Source organism: Camellia sinensis, chromosome 14 (assembly GCF_055761805.1).
Source record: "Camellia sinensis isolate YWXY chromosome 14, ASM5576180v1, whole genome shotgun sequence".
Lineage (NCBI taxonomy): Eukaryota > Viridiplantae > Streptophyta > Magnoliopsida > Ericales > Theaceae > Camellia > Camellia sinensis.
The window spans coordinates 60,805,982-60,811,875 of NC_138974.1; positions in this window are offsets into that span (position 1 = coordinate 60,805,982).

Consider the following 5,894-nt stretch of genomic DNA (forward strand, 5'->3'; position numbering starts at 1 on the left):
CCGCAACTTGGCTACATGAGACAAATCACATTTTGGCAATTATTGGATGCACCCACATTTAAGACAGTTTGGTACAAATAGTTTTAACATATTTGAACAAATTAGCTTGCTTGTAAATCAATACTATATAATTTCTTGTATTGCTAACTTTGATTCACCATATATATATATATATATATGTATATATGCGTTTTGAGGTCTATTTGGTGTTGATATTTTGGGATATGGATTGTAAGAACATTCACATTGAGTTTCTATTCATTTTTTTGAAATATGACAGTTTGCTAACAAAAGTGTGAATATTCATATTATGGTAATGAACACAATAAAAGCGTATTCACCATTCAATATTATATGGGTGTGTGTGAATAGAGAAAAGTTAGGGATCATGAAAGATTATGATCCTTGAATTACCTTGATTAGTATGTGGTGCTTTATTCTAAGTGTAATCCAAGAGTTACAAAGCTTTCATGATTATTTTTATGAAATTTTTTTCATGATACCTAGCATTGCTGGTGTGAATAATATTAATACCAAATGACAACACAATAACAAATTTTTATTTCAAATTAATGTGAATATAATGAGAGTCAACATCATGATGTATAAGAACTACCAAAATATAATGACCATCAATATTCATGTTTATTTTTTTATGTGTAATATATATCAACATTAAATATAAGGGTATAAGAGTCTAAGAAAATAGTGTAAATTAAGAAAAAGAACCTTATGAAATAAAAGAATAAATACATGAGATTAAGTGAGTTATAAATTTTCTTCATGAATTTCTTGAATTAGAACACTCTTAAATGAAATTTGAATAATGCTATACGTACTAATTAATGTACACATTAGCATCATTTATATAGTTTTAAATATTTATAATTTATATAATAAATGTGATCAATAATGTTATAATACTAATTAATACATTAGTGTATACATATAGCACCAATAAAAATCTCATAAAAATTTACAAATAAATGGGTCAAATTTATTGAGGTGGCCATTCACATAATAATGGGGTCCACATAATTAAATGGTATTGAACAGGAATTCCACGGTGCAGCTATATTACAGCCGCCACACTTCGCAGACCTCTATGCAGAGTACCAAAAATTTTGAAGAGAGTAATGCTAGGGACACCAAATTTTTTACCAAACAAATGACCAAATGTCTCACATGGGTGTGGGGTCCGCAATTTTGTGGGCCCCACACCCATGTGAGACATTTGGTCATTTATTTGGTAGAAAATTTGGGACCTCTAGCATTTTCCTTTTGAAGAACAAAAATACAAAGCCCTCATTATTATGCCCACAGTACTTGATGAATTCAAAATATATTATATAAAAAAATATTTACATCAATAAAATAATTTATCAATAAAAAAATTATCGTGTAAAAAAATTAGACTTGCTCCAATATTTAAATTTTCACAAAAATAGATAATTTTTGTTCATTTTCTTTATTTATGAATTATTTATCTTTACAAGTGTATTGTCTATGCACCCAATATTTTAAAAACCAAACTGGTGAGCGAACCTGAAAAGAGATCGAGTGGACGGCTCACCGGTTCAACCGTCGGGTTGAATCGGAATCGAACCGTGACGTAATAAATATATTAAAACTATATTTAAATAAAAATATAAGTAATAAAATTATAAATTAAAAATATTAAATTATCTTAAATATTTGTCCTAATATTTTTTTTACTGAAAAATATAATAATATATTTTAAAATATTATTAATTTCAATTTTGGAAGATGAAATCAAATATTTAATATTCTTTCCATATGATTTTAATTCAAATAATTTGATTGAAAGGAGAGCAAAAATTTTGGAGGGATATCAAAATTTTAATATTTCCTCTAATACATTTGATTGAATCCCACATGGATTTTTTGAGTTTTTTTGAAAGAGTTTTTTTCTTATAAATAGGTGAAAACTTTCACAATAATTTCATGAAGCTCATAATGGGATTCCTCACAAGAGGAGACCCTTGAAAAAGAGTTTTAAATTAAAATTTTCTTATATTCTTATATTATATTATATTATATATATATATATAATAAGAAAGAAAGAGAAAAAAAAAATTGTGTGCCGGTTCAACTGCCAATTTTTCCGGTTTGCACTAAATATACCGGTTTTCAGTTTTGGCCGGTTCAGAGGCTCCATCCGGACCGAAACCCCAACCGATCGACGGTTCAACCGGTCGAACCGGCCGGTCCGATTTTCAAAACCTTGTATGCACCTGTTGCTATTCTATCTATATATATAAGGAAAATGAACTTTTTAGTGAGAAGCCTTCTAAGAATTTCAAATCCTTATTCTAATTTTTTTAATTTTAAATAATTACTTTTATTTGATAATCTCACATCGGGAAAATAATGAAAAAAATGAATCGTTTTACTCATATAAAGAGAATCTTATTCTCCCATCTCATTTAGTAAGGAGTCTTGTGAGAGTTTCAATATCTCATACTAATATTTTCTTTATTTTTTTAATTTTAAATAATTAGGAAAATTTTCATTGACTAACTTTTATTTGATAATCTCATATTGAAAAAAGAAAAGAAAAAAGTGAATTTTTTAGGTTAGGATAGTTTAGGTTGAAAGTTTTTATCATAGTTTAGGAAATATGAATTTAAAGGCTTTTTTTTAATAATTAATGTTATTATTATTATAATAAAAAGGTTTCGAAATTTGGAGGCCGTCACCCATCTCCCCCAATTGGGTCCATATTACTTGCATGACTACAATTAATTATATTTTTAAAACAATATTTTGCTCCAAATGCAATGATGCAAGTTAATTCCACGACCACATAGATGACAATGTAACAAGGTACATGTCGGAGAGTAAAAGAGGTCAGTTGAATGACTTTAATTATTTCAGTTTTTATTAGCAACATTTTGAACAAATTAAAGTTCGATTTACTTTGAGTAAGACTATCATTTATAATCACGTAATTTTATTATATTTAATTTTTTAAAATAAATAATATATATAATTTTATAAATAGATCATACATTTTTATTAAAGATAAATATATTGAAATCACATGAACATGATTTTAGAATGAATTTGATTTTATTTTTTTAATATGCATATGAGTTTACAAAATAATCGAGTATGATAAATTTACTAACCTAAACTATGCCTCTTTAATTCCCATTGGTTAGACCATCTCCAATGGTTCACCAAAACTGATATCAAATTCAAATTTTGATGAAAAAATCACTGTTCACAGCTCCAACGGTGGTACCAAATGAATATCAAATTGAGATTTCATCAAAAAATTTATCAAACTGACGACGAAATACTAATTTCACCAAAACACTGTTGGTGATCGTTGCAAAGGGGGACCGGGTCGACCAGCCGGTTGACCGGCCGGTTGACCAACCGGTCAACCAGTAAAAGATTCAAACAGTTCAGGAAAAAAGTTCAAACCGTTAAAAAAAATTTTTTTTTGCCTAACCAGTCGACCACCCGGTCGTCCCGAAAAAAGTTCAGAAAGTTCAAAAAAAAGTTCAGACAATACGCGAAAAAAAAAAAAAAAAAATTTTTGCCTAACCGGTCAACCGGCCGGTTAACCAGCTGGTCGACCACCCGGTTGTCCCGGGATAGATTGGTGAAAGGTGAACCGTTGGAGTGAGTGGTATCAAATTTGATGAAATAGGTCATTTTTTACTCAGATTTGGTGAAAAATTTGAGTCACCGTTGGAGATGCTCTTAGGTTCCATTTACATTTTATTTTACAATTCTACATCGAAAAAAGAAAAAGAAAAAGTGAATTATTTCACTTACATAAAGTGAATCTTATGCTCTCATTTATATAAGCAAAAGAGAAATTTTTATAGGGGTTGTTTGAGATGATTTAAATAAGTGTACTTTTTGACTTTTTATGAAATATATGTTGGGTATGGGTTGAGTTTGAAGTGGTGCAGTATAGAGGTGATGTGACTTAAATAAGATGACGTGATTTAAATAGGATAGTAATTTTTTGACTTTTTGACTTTTTTAGATTATGACAAATAAGGTCTGAGAAGCCCTATAATCAATATCTCATACTCATTTTTTTAATTTTCTTAATTTTAAAGAATTACGAAAATCGTCATTGGATAGCTTTCATTTAACTTTTATTTTACAATCTCACATAGTTTGGATTTTAAAAATAATTTTGGATGACATTTTGAAACTCTCGTAATATTTAACTTTAAAATACTTATAATCTCACATCGAGAAAAGAAAAAAAAGAAAAAAAATAGTTGTTTCACTTATATAAAGTGTTACAATCTCACATTGGGAAAAGAAAGAAAAAGTAAGTTGTTCACTTATATAAAATGAATCTTATAAATGGAGTTTTAAAGGAGAAGCCTTTTAGAAGGTACAAACCCTCATTCTAAAATTATTGAATTTTCTTAATTTTAAACAATTAAGAAAATTCTCATTGGTTAGCTTTTATTTACCTTTTATTTTACAATTCCAAATTAGGAAAAGAAATGAAAAAGTGAATTATTTCATTTACATAAAGTGGATCTTATGCTCCAATTTATATAAATTATTGAAATTTCTTAATTTTAAACAATTAAGAAAATTATCATTGTTTAGCTTCCATTTAAAATTTTACAATCCCACATTAGGAAAAAAAAAGAAAAAAGTGAATTGTTTCACTTATATAAAGTGAATCTTATACTCTCATTTATATAAGCAAAAGAAAATTTTTAGTGAGAAACCATATAATCAATACCAATTTTTTTTTGTCTGTGTTTAAGAACACATGTACAATACTCCTAGCATATCACCCTGTATTATGTGAAGGTGCAATGTAAAGGTGCTTTTGTAAACACAGTTTCAATCTACAATCCAATGTGCATATCTATTTAACTTATATTTTACAATTCCACATCAAAAAAAGAAGAAAAAAGTGAATTATTTCACTTATATAAAAGTCAATCTTATACTCCCATTTATATAAGTAAAAGAAGATTTTCAGTGAGAAGCCCTATAATTAATACCAATTTTTTTTTTAACTTTTATTTTCTTAATTTTAAACAAATAAGAAAATCTCTATTGGTTAGTTTTCATTTAACTTTTATTGTACAATTCCACATAGGCGTTTTGATTTTAAAAATAATTTTGTATGAAATGTTGAAACTCTCATAATATTTTATTTTAAAATAATTACAATCCCACATCGAGAAAAGAAAAAAAAAGTAAGTTGTTTCATTTATATAAAGTGAATCTTATACTCTCATTTATATAAGCAAAAGAAAATTTTTAGTGAGAAATCATATAATCAATACCAATTTTTTTTGTCTGTGTTTAAGAACATATGTACAATACTCCTAGCATATCACCCTGTATTATGTAAAGGTGCAATGTAAAGGTGCTTTTGTAAACACAGTTTCAATCTACAATCCAATTTGCATATCTATTTAACTTATATTTTACAATTTCACATCCAAAAAAGAAAAGAAAAAAGTGAATTGTTTCACTTATATAAAAGTCAGTCTTATACTCCCATTTATATAAGCAAAAGAATATTTTTAGTGAGAAGCCCTATAATTAATACCAATTTTTTTTTTTTTTTTTTTTTTTTTTTTTTTAAATTTTAAACAATTAAGAAAATCTCTATTAGTTAGTTTTCATTTAACTTTTATTGTACAATTCCACATAGGCGATTTGATTTTAAAAATAATTTTGTATGAAATGTTGAAACTCTCATAATATTTAATTTTAAAATAATTACAATCCCACATCGAGAAAATAAATAAAAAGTAAGTTGTTTCACTCATATAAAGTGAATCTTATACTCTTATTTAATATTATAGTATTGTACATGTTTCACTTTAAGATGGTTTAAATTTTAAAACAAAATTTAAAGATTT